The following is a 12,614-nucleotide window of genomic DNA, read 5'->3' as shown; positions in this document are numbered from 1 at the left end:
CCAGATCTCTCTCCGTCACACTTCTCCTCTTTCCTCCTCATGGCATACGCCGCAGGACGCTACCGTCGCTCAGTGTAACACCCTAACTGTTAGCACGTCATGATCGTACCAAAAGTAAGGCGTTACGGACCTGATTTCCTTTATTATAAATTTACTATTGAGCCTTTACGTCGATATCGCGTTTCCGTTTTTAAGAAAATTTCAGAAAATAGATTTTAGTAATTAAAAATCACATAACAAAAGATCTTCAAATAATAATAATCACATAATTACTAATAATAATAGATGTTATACGATTAAATTCAATGTAAAACTCAAATACAATACCTATCCCTCTGGATAAAATAAAAACCCTAAAGTAACAAGGACGAGGGAACTCTATAAAAACAACAGGAATCACAAGTAAATCTACGAATCATCTGCAGCTTTTTACTGAATCTCCGAACCTGTGTCACTGAAAGGGTGGAAGATTTGGGGTGAGAACAAACCACACGTTCTCAGTAGGGAATGAGAATGCCGTAAAAGTAATGATATAAAGTACAAATAATTAACTTTACTCAATAAAAATATATTTTTATCAAACCCTTTGAAAATACTCTTGGTTCTACTTTAGATAATTAATTACTTCCTTTTAAAATCTCTTAACTCAAAACAAAACTTAAATATAAAAATTAGTCACATTTTCTGTCTCTCAGCCACATAGTTAATCCTCCGTCAAATGTCAACTCGTAATCACTTTAATACACTCACAAACAAGTAGTGCAAGTAAGAGATTCAATTCAATGTACAAGCAAGTCACAACAAGACAAACAATACAATCACAAAGTAATAAGACAAGCAAGCGCAATCAAATGCAAATGTGCAAACAACATGATGCATGTCTATCCCTAACGCAGGCCATGAGCTCATGTGTCGGTTGCCTACCCGCTCCCGACATTATCCGGGCACAAGTCCCAGATATGGCTTTCCAGATGCATCAGTGTGCTTATAAGTCGTACGGCTAGGCCGCATCAGTGTGACTTTCCAAATCAATAAGCGTACATCTGGAAAACAGTTCTCAGTGTGTGGGCGTCCCCACTTTACATTTGGCACTAAGGCCCAAACAATGTCACATCTGCTCTCCTGTGGCAGACACTTCATTAATTAATATATTCTTTAAATCCTTGTTCTCTGCTCTCCTGTGGCAGAGATTCCTTTTCTTAATAAACTGAGCTCAAATCTTTACTTAAAACAAAATCTCTCCTTAAAAGATTGGGTTTAAAACATTATATTTTTCTTAATAAATCAAACTTTAAAATAGAATAAATTTTCCTTAACTAAATATATTTTAAATAATTTAATTTTCCAAAACCAAATCTTTTAAAATAACTTTTCAAATAAAACCTCAGATTTTATAAAATTTCGGCGGCATTTTCTCTAAAATTCGGTCTAAACCACCCTTACGGGTTCCTTATTCCTCAACAATTCACCAGCCTTTTTCTCAACAATTCTCAAATCAGCGAAATTCTTAGTAATCAGAAAACAGTCACATTCACAGCAATAATCCATACTCAATAACATTACTATTATTAATATATATATATTTGCAATTATTCAATTAATTTTGTAGGCATTCTAAATTAAAAACGTTTATCTTTAAAAATAAATCCCCTACCTTCATACGAAATTAAAATTATCGAAAGCTCCGGAGAAGCTTTCTGACCGAGCTGCTGAAGGAGAAAGCGTCAGAAATCGTCTGTGCTTCCTAGAACTCCAGTTAACCGAACTTAAGGGATAGGGGAGCTACGTCACCGTCGACTTCCACTGGACAAAAGTAACGCCAACACGTAGAGGAGAAGGATACGAACACTTTTATCGGATTAGATTTTTTATTGGAGTTACGGATCGCGAGAAATTGAAGGCAGAAATTTGATGGGTTACGGTTCTCTCTCTTTCTCTCTCGGTCACTCTTTCCCTTTTGCATGCAATGAGTTTGAAACTGAATGATAAAGTTTTGTTGAGAAATGGATGCTTATGTGTCATCCATTTGATCTTCCGTCATATATATATGTACATGCATGCATAAGCCTTTGCCTTTTTGTTTTTTCTTTGTTTCCTTAGTGAAACCACCGAAGGACCCTAGAAATAATAATAATAATAATAATAATAATAATAAAATTTAATTTAATTACTTTTAAGAAAATAATTTTCTTTAAATAAAATAATAGATCATAATTAACTCATTAGTTAATTATTTAATTTTCGAAAATTTGGGGTCTTACACTCAGCCTCAGGCCAACACTGTCGTTTCCACTAACAGTTTTTCGTTCTTTGTTGCAAGGATCTATGGACCTCATTGTCCAATTGAAAACATTGCTTCGTTTATGATTTTCGTTGCCAAACCTTATTGTGGCTACGATAGTGGTGATGGTGGTCCTTGATGGTTGAGATTGTTGTTGTTGTTGATGTTGAAGTTGTTGTTGCTGTGAGTGGTGGTGTTGAAGGAGGGAGGGGGAGTGATGGAGGTTCTGGTACCATTTTATCAGTTTTAGAATCTTTCGAGTACCGATTTGGTATTTATCTCTATTATTAATCTATTAATAATACAGATTGTCATAAGGGAGTCACTCAGATAAACACGTTTAAAATGTCTTTTTTTTAAAGATATTTTTTAGTCATTAAAATTCGATACATATAATTGATTAAACTATGTTATTTTTATCAAAATTATATCAGATAAATTGAATTGGCCAAAAAATCAATAAACTATACCTTGAACCGGTTTAAATTAATATTTTTTTATAAAAAATAACTATAATATTCTTATTATAAAAAATGACTAAAATACTCTTTTTATTATATATATATATATATATATATATATATATATATATATATATATAAATTTTGAGAATCTTAAATTCTAACCCTTCTCTTTTCTCTTTGTCGTTATAGGATTAGGATTTAGGATTTCAATATATATATATATAAAGAAGTATTTTAGTTATTTTCTATAAAAAAAATATTAATGTAGATCAGTTCAAAGTTTGGTTTATCGATTTTTTGGTCAAATTAATTTATCTGATCTAATTTTGACAAAAATAATACTATTTAATCGATTATATGTATTAAATTTTAATTACTAGAAAACATCTTAATCTGAGTGACTCCCTTATCATAAAGTTACAAATCGATAAAGATTTATCAATATAAGAATAACATGGATTAATTAAAATTTTACGTATATTAAAATTCAATTAAATTTACATATATTTTACTCAAAATCAATTAAAATTTTATGTATATTTTGAGTAAAATATATATAAATTTAATTAAATTTTAATATACTTAAAATTTTAATTAATCTACATTATTCTTATATTGATAAATTTTTATCGATCTATAACTTTATGACAATATGTATCATTAATATATTAATAATATTATTGATGCTTTGAGTTTGTTGAGTTTATAAGTGGTCTCCATAATATATATTATGTTTTTATTTCGTTTAGTATTAGTAGCCTACTCATAGTGAATTTTAATACAAAGATAACAAATAGAATTATTAATTTAGTTTAAAGAGATAAAAAATTAAATTTGTTATTACTCAAAAAAAATTTACTATATATCAAATAATATGTTTATTAATTTTCACTTTATTGTAAAAATAATCTAAAACATAATACTAATAATATATCATAAGATTATTATTATTAATGTATTAATCGTATTTTAATATTTATTATTTATATATTTAAAAATTATATTTGAGAATTATTTATTTAGCTTCCTAATGAATTATATTTTAAATTTGAATAGCTTGTTAATTAGTTTGTACTTATTATACTATATATTTAATAATTTATTAAAAATAATATTAATATAATTATTAATAAAAAATAATTTAAAAAAATATTATTTAAAAAATAAAGACAAATAAACTTTTAACTAATTTAAATTTAGAGACAATTAGATCTATATTTATTTCTAAACCTCATACGTTAGTGTTTTCTGTTTAAAATTATCAGAAAAACACCCACAAAAACTGTCATATTGTGTCACAAAAATAAAGATAAAGGACAAAAACAAAAAAAAATATTTTTATTTTAAAAAATTGCATTATCACTCTAAAAAATAAACAAAAACTAGATTGGTAGCTCACTCAATCTATAATATCTCATTACACTTCATAGACAGGTATAATAACATAAATTTCCGTAATATTCTTGAATGTTGAGTGATATATATATATATATATATATATATATATATATATAAAGAGAATATTGGACAAAATTAATGTATATATTTTTTTTAAAATATTTTTTATTAAGGTGAATTATATAATAAAAATGTAAGTTTACAGATCTTTTTTTTATAGGATGAAAAAGAAATTGAAAAAATTAAAACCCACATTTTGAATATTAATAAAATAATAAAAAATAACTATAAAAAAATTTATATTCCCTCTGTATAACTTCAATCTATATAGGAGAGTGCCCCTTTTATTAAATATAATTTATAATTTTTTTAATTATCAAATTCGAATCCATAATTTTGTAGCTTTAATGTAATATGCTTACTATTTCGATTAATATCAAATTTAGTACTATTATTTATATCTAATTTATAAAAAAAGGAATTAATAAATAGTACACTAGCATATATAAAATCCTTGAAACAAAAGCAGAGATATCAGAGCAAATAAGAATAATAATAATACAATTTTTTTAAACAAGTAGTTTTTAGTATTTTTTATTATTATTTGATCAATATTAATAATAAATTATTTTAATAAATAAATTTTATTAATTTATGTGTATAAATTTTAAAAAATTTAGATATAAATTGTATTAATTTATGTGTGCAAACTCTGATAAATATAAATACAAATAAATTATATACTCTTTATATGTAAAATATCTGTAAATATAAATGCAAATTATTGTTAAACAAAATAAAAAATAATAATATTTTTGGATATCTAATATAACTAGTAATAATAACAAGAATAAGAAGAATAAAAAATTAAAAATGCTTGGCGGAGGAGTGCAGTTTTGTACTTAATCCACCAAACAAAAAGTTCAGACTTAAAAGCCAAGAACCTGAAATAGAAAAATATTCCAGTATAAAGATTTGATCAATTATAAATAAACATTAGAATTCATATTGATATGCCAAAAATTGGATCTCCATAGCAACCTTTCTAGTTAGCATGATGGGCATCGCACCATGTGTGTGATAAGAACAAAACGTAGTGTCGTTAAGCCAGCTGAAGAGACACCATTGACCACACTAGACCTATCATTGATCGATAAGATACCTGTTCTAAGGTGCGATGCCAGAACGTTGCATGTGTTCAGCCATGGCCCTGAAGCTGCAAGTGTCATAAGAGAAGCCTTGTCTAGAGCATTGGTTCCTTATACCCTCTTGCTGGGCGCCTCATTCACAAATCGGAACAAAATGATGAAGCAGGGTGCCTCCAAGTTCAATGCTCCGGGGACGGTGCCTGGTTTGTTGAGGCTTCTACTGATTGCACTCTTCAATCTCTTCATTTCTTTGATGACATTCAGTCTATTCCGTATGATCATCTTCTTCCTGATGATGTTCCTCAAACCGAAGGCATTGACCCCCTTGTCAAAATGCAGGTATATATGTCTTTGATTTGATAAACTTTAGTTAGTTAACTAATAAAAGATTTTGATTATTCAAGTTCACCAATACATGACCAACAATATTTTTGGCCTAACACTTGGAAAAAAAAATATTTTTTAAATTTTAATTAAGTATTAAATTTTAAATTTTAAATACAGATTTATAAATTCTAATAGTGTAAAAATATTAATATTAATAAGTTTTAATTTTATTCCGAGTCATTAATCAGATATAACCTAATCTTGATATATAATATGAACTAATTTTTATTATAAACATATTAATTGTACACAAAAAATCAATTATCAAATTAATTATGTATATATAATATATGTTAAAATATATAAGGTACAAAATAAATATCACATATATTTATACAAATACATAACGGATTTTTTGGACAAGTTTTTAAAAAAATAATTTTTTAAAATAATTTTTTAAAAAAATAAAAAAAAATTTAATGTTTAAATATTTTATATAAAAATATTATTTATTTATTTATTATATTAAAATATTTAAAAAAAATTATAATTTCTAAAAAATGTATATTTTATTTTTTTAATATTTTTATTTTTACTTTTAAAATTTTTTTAAACTCATTAAAAAATCTTTAAAAATAATATTCGTATACTAAAATTAGTCCCTAATTACTTTTAAAAAAGATTTTATTATTCAAGTTGACCAATACATGACCAACAATAATTTTGGCCTAACACTTGGAAAAAACATTATTTTTTAAATCTTAAATATTAAATTTTAAATAACAAATCATAAATTTTAAAAGTATAAAAATATTAATATTAATAAAAGTCTTTAATTTATTTTGAGTCATTAATTAGATATAACATTAACTAACTTCTATTATATACATATTTGTTGTACATAAAAATTAGTTATTAAATTAGTGATGTATATATAACATATATTAAAATATGAAATATAATAAGATTATAACTTCTAAAAAAGGAGTACTAGGAATTAGCAGAATTTGTGATATGTAGTCATCAATTAACTATTATTAATATTTTTAATAATGTGAAATAACATCTAATAATTAAGTACTAACTAAATTTTAATAATGGTAATGCTAGGGGCTAACAATTTTGGTATTTTATAATCATTAATTGGCCATCAATAGTATTTTTAATAGTGTGAGATTACATCCAATGATGAGAAATCACTCACTTTTCTTTTGATGATTAAGTGCCGGTCAGAAAACACCAAAATTTAAACTTTTCCTTTTAATAAAGGTGCTGTAGGCTTTCTCATTTTTTTTTTATAAACATGCTCCATAACTAATTTAGTGGCAAATTTTTTGTGGGCGGGTAGTTTTTTGTTTTGATTTTGGTTGCCCGTTAGATTGAATGATTTTTCATGCATCTTATGATCAGGTGACACAATTTGGATGTGGAGGATTTGTGATAGGCCTCGTATTCTGCCACACCATATGCGATGGCCTTGGTGCTGCTCAATTTCTCAACGCCGTAGGGGAGCTAGCTAGAGGTCTTCACAACCCCACCATTGAACCGCTCTGGCACAGACACTTCGCTCCCTCACCACCACCATCACCGTCGCCACCTCCACTCCCTAAACTACCACCAACCATGCCAAGCTACAAGCTAGAACACGCTACCGTAGACATCCCCATGCATCGAATCAACAACCTCAAGCAAGACTTTCAGCGGCTCACCGGACTCGCTTGCTCTTCCTTCGAAATCGTAGCCGCGGGATTATGGACAAGCAGAGCAAGAGCCATTGATTTCGAATCCAACGCCGAGCTGAAGCTTGTGTTCTTCGCTAACTGCCGTCAAATCTTGGACCCTCCTCTCCCCGCTGGCTTCTACGGCAACTGTTTCTTCCCAGTGACGATCACCGCTTCCTACGAGTCGCTCAGAGACGCGTCGCTCTTCGATGTGGTGAAAATGATACAAGATGCAAAGACCAAATTACCGTCCGAGTTTGGCAAGTATTTGAAGGGTGACTGTTGGGATGACCCTTTTGCCCCTCCTTTGAGCTACAGGACGCTCTTCATATCGGAGTGGGGGAGGCTGGGATTCAACCAAGTTGACTTCGGGTGGGGTCCACCGGTACACGTGGTGCCCATACAAGGGTCAAGCATAATCCCCGTAGGAATTGTGGGGTACATGCCTCTCACCCTCCTCCCAAACAAAGGAATTCGTTTGATGACGTGGTGCGTTGAACAAGATCATCGCCATCCCTTCCTCCATCAAATGCATGCTCTCATGGATTATTATTATTATTATTATTATTATTATTATTATTATTATTATTATTATTATTATTATTTTTACTATTATTATTATAAGCTCTTTTTTAATATCTCTCAATCAATAATGCATATGCTAAGGTCTTTGCCTATTTAGTGTTTACGTGATCCCATGAAATAAAAATATATCATTTATACTAAACATAAAAATAGTTAATATATATAAATATATATTATTTAATTTATTTTTAAGATATATTTTATATTTTAATATATATTTTATATTAATAATTAATTTTAGTAATTATTTTTAGTATATTTATAATATAGTTAATATGGTAAAAATGCATGTTCTGAAAATAATTAAATAATAATATTATATATATTAATTAATGAGTTATAACTCAAATGGCATAGTCTTTTCATATTCATTTAAGATATTGTATTCGAGTCTTTTTATCTTCAATAAAAAAATATTATATATATTAAAATATTAAAATTAGTATTATTATAAAATATATATTAAAATATACAATAAAAACAGGGAGGACATAAGAGGCGAGTGGAGGCCTCGACCCTATCTTTTTTTAAAAAAAATTAATAATAATAAGTTATTATGCATATTTAATTTAAAAAAAATTATTTAGTATTTAGTCTAGTATAAATAAAAGTTCAGTCTAATTTAAATATTAATAATTTTTAATATTTAAAAAGTAAGTAATAATATTTAAAAAACTGAAAAAGATATTATTACTAATATTTTTAATTAAATAAAAAATTTTAAATCTCATAAAGTGAATTCTTTTTTTTTGTGACCATCATTTTTTATTCATTTGATATTAATTCTCTCTGTTTCAACTGCTACAATTAAGAGATTTTTTAACTATGAATATTGTGAAAAATAACTAAGAAACAAAATGAAAGATGAATTTCTTGCTAATTATCTTTATTATATTAAAAAGAAAATGGTTGAAAAATTTGACACAAATTCTATTATCGATGAATTTTATGATACGAAGAATCGATCACTTCGTTAGTAAAAAATATCCACATATTTTTTGTACTTTAAAATATATTCTCTATCGGTATATTTTTGTAATACATCTTATATTATATAATTTTTTACATAATTTTTAATATTATATGTGTTATTGGCCTCCTATGATAATATTTCAGGATCCGTTCCTGAGTAAAAATAAATTAAATTATATATAAATATATAACGATAGATTTTAATAACTGATATGTATGAATAGTATTTTTTTTATAATTAAATTGTACATTCGGTTAAATCCTACTACATACGTACTCTGATATATATACCTTGCTTCTGCTTCACTTTCGTCTTTCTATTCTAGCTTTGTCTATTCTTAAAGGAGAGTTGACAAATTGATTCAAATGGAAGGATGAATGTAGGTCCTTTGCTTGGACCTTGTTTTGGTTACGTGGCCAATTCTTTGAGTGAGTTTATTATTATATTGTTGTGTCGAAGAGTTGTGATTTCTTCAAAAGTTGTTTTTGGTTCTTCATTAAATATTTTTTAAATAAAAGCGCTGCTTAATTTTTAGAAAACACCGCATTTTTTACTTTTTATGGAGGATATTAGTATTGGTTGTTAAAGAAACAGTTTAAGAATTAAACCTTTCTTATACCATAATGCTATATGAGTAATTCTATATCTATATATATAATAAGAAAAGTTCAGGTATTAATATATTATCTGCCAACTTATTGCCAATAATGATTAATTATTATATTTTAAACACATATATAAAGAAATACATCCAAAAAATATATCTATAAAGACATTTCTATTAAACACAGCTATAAAAAAGACATTTTTATTAGACACATCCACAATACATTCACAAAGACACTTCCATTAAACACACTTATAAATAAGAGTTGGCAGATGTTGGCAGAAATGTTGTTGGTAACTTAGCGGGATTGTATATAATAATATGCAAATTTAATGCATCGGATGTATGAGGAAGCAAGCCAGGTTGCTCATGATGCAGTTGGAAGTATAAGAACAGTAGCATCTTTCTGTGCTGAAGAAACAGTTATGAAGCTATACAGAAAGAAATATGAAGGTCTAATGGAAAAAGGAAAAAGAAAAGGCTTGATCAGTGGAATAGGATTTGGGGTTTCATTTTTCTTTCTCCACTGTGTCTATGCAACCTGTTTCTATGCTGGAGCTAGATTTGTGAAGGATGGCAAGACATCATTCTCAGATGTTTTAAGGGTACTTAGTATTAACTCTTTTAGCACCACTTAATCTGATTAAACATATCAGAGTGACATTGTTAATCATTAGAAGCCTCCTTCTCTAAATACTATGTTTGACCCTCCATTCACCCTTATTTCAAACTCTATTTCATGTTAGTATCAACATGATGAAAATGCATTTTAATCAAATATTGCAACTGGATGAAGCCACTGGCCACAGTGCATTGGATGCAGAGTCAGAGAGAGTTGTGGCACATGGTCTATCCACAATTAAAAATGCAGATGTCATTGTTGTGGAAAAGGAAAGGCATGAGACTCTGAGTAAGGCGGACGTATTTTATGCTTCCTTGCTCCAACTTCATTCTAGTGCCCAGTGCCCCAAGAGTTTAACAGTAGGTCAGTTTTCTGAGGGTTTTTAAAAGGTAGTTAGAATCGCAAAATCGATTCTCATTCTATTCCTCCCTTTCGTCACGTTCTTGCTCTGCGTCTCAGAGAAGCAGTGTTAAGCACGCCAAATCGCCAGGCTTGAACCCTAGGTTTATGTGTGTTCAGCTTCATGCCTCCATTCTCTCCTATGTGCTGCTGGCGCCGTAGCGGTGGCTCAACCTCTCCCAGTCTCGCACCATCTTGATCGCTCTCCTCTCTTCTCCTCTGTCAGTACTCTGCCTGTCCTGCTTCTCTCTCAATCTCTCCTTTCATTTCTCTTCTCGCTGCTGTGTTGTTGTTGTTGCTGCCGTTGGCTTTGCAGATTCTTCTATGCTCCTTATCGATAGGTTTATTTTTGCTAGTTCTATTGAATATCTGGTTGCTTGTTGCCTTGTTTTCTTACAATCTTACTCTAACCTAGTTTATATATATATGGATGCTACACATCCATGTAACCATGTAATAAAGTTGGCCCAACACAAAAACAAAACCCAATACCATTAAATGAAACGTGAAATACACGCGCTCAATACACACGAAATCGTCCCACGCTTCTTCTCCCTCACACTTCTTTTTCTTCTCCCGCACTTCTTCTTCTTCTTCTTTTAACGCTCGTTTACGCACGGAGCGTCTTCTTTTTATTCGCCTTCTTCTTCGCGTTCCTCGTTCTCCTCCTTTTTCGCGTTCCTTTTTCTTCACGTGTTTTCTCCTTATCGTCATTCTTTTGTTATTGTTGCTACTGTATTTTTTGTCTTTTCCTCCTTCTCTCTGGTGAAGAAGTAGTACTCATGATGAACCGAACACAGTACTCATGGTAAACCGAAAACAATACAATTGTATAGTACTAAGTGAACGAAACATAATCCATTATATAAAATCAAATTCAAACAGCTTTCTGCAGAATGAACCGAACACAGTACTCATGGTGAACCGAAAACATAATCCATTATATAAAATCAAATTCAAACAGCTTTCTGCAAAATGAACCGAACACAGTAATCATGGTGAATCGGTACTCATGGTGAACCGAAAACAACACAATTGTATAGTATTGAGTGAACGAAACATAATCCATTATATAAAATCAAATTCAAATAACTCTGCATACAATTTACATATTATCAATTCAATTCAATTCAATTCAGTACACCTCCGTCCATTTAATTCAATTCAAATTAGCAATTGCATTCCATTCAATTTGATTCAAAATTGAATAATCCAAACTTTGTCAGTTTGATTTGTTTCAGAAGAGTAATCCAAATCGCTCTCCTGTTTACCAAAAAATTATGAACCCCTAAACTCTAAACACTAAAATCAGAACCCTGAACACTGAACACTGAACCTTGAACCCATAAACCCTAAATCCCTAAAACCCTAAAACCTAAACCCTAAATCCTACACCGTAAAACCTAAACCCTAAACCCTAAACCGTGAACCCGAACCCTGAACTCTGAACTCTAAACCCTGAACGCTAAACCCTAAACCCTAAACCCGAACCCTGAACACTGAAATCTGAACCCTAAATGCTAAACCCTAAACCCTAAACCCTGAACCCTATCGTAAACCCTAAACCCTACCCTAAACCTAACCCCTAAAACCCTGAACCCTGAACCCTAAACCCTAGACTCTTAAGCTCTAAACTGTCAACCATGAACACGGTGAACCGAAATTAATACACGGGACAAACCGAAAGTTTAAAACACACTGAACCCCAGTATACTGAACCCTGAACCCATAAACCCTAAACCCTGAAACCCTATCATCATTCTTTTGTTGTTGTTGCTGCTATATTTTTTTTTTCTTTTCCTCATTCTCTCTCTGGTGAAGAAGCAGTAGAAGGTGAGGAAGAAGAGTTTTGAATAGTGCAGAATGAACCGAACACAGTACTCATGGTGAACCGAACACAGTACTCATGGTGAACCGAAATCTTAGTTATGGTGAACCAAAATCTTACTTATGGTGAAACAATTATATAGTGCTTAGGGAAGAAAACAGAACATATTGGTCTAATTTTTGTTAGACTCCTTTCTGCGGATCGAACCGAAAACATGAAAGTGATGAACCACCTCTTTAATACTTACCGAACCGAAAAGTT

At 29.7% G+C, this 12,614-nt stretch overlaps 1 pseudogene across 1 annotated transcript; it reads left to right on the top strand.

The window, feature by feature from the left end:
• Positions 1–5,184: 5,184 nt before the first annotated feature.
• On the top strand, positions 5,185–8,021 carry LOC107646359 (acyl transferase 4-like; annotated as a pseudogene). The gene is made up of 2 exons (XR_015885909.1): positions 5,185–5,630; positions 7,029–8,021. The product of XR_015885909.1 is annotated as an acyl transferase 4-like (transcript).
• Positions 8,022–12,614: the final 4,593 nt, after the last annotated feature.

The sequence above is a fragment of the Arachis ipaensis genome, chromosome B6 (genome assembly GCF_059453495.1).
Source record: "Arachis ipaensis isolate K30076 ecotype BB chromosome B6, ASM5945349v1, whole genome shotgun sequence".
NCBI classification, from domain to species: Eukaryota; Viridiplantae; Streptophyta; class Magnoliopsida; order Fabales; family Fabaceae; genus Arachis; species Arachis ipaensis.
This window is presented reverse-complemented; position numbering and strand designations above follow the sequence as displayed.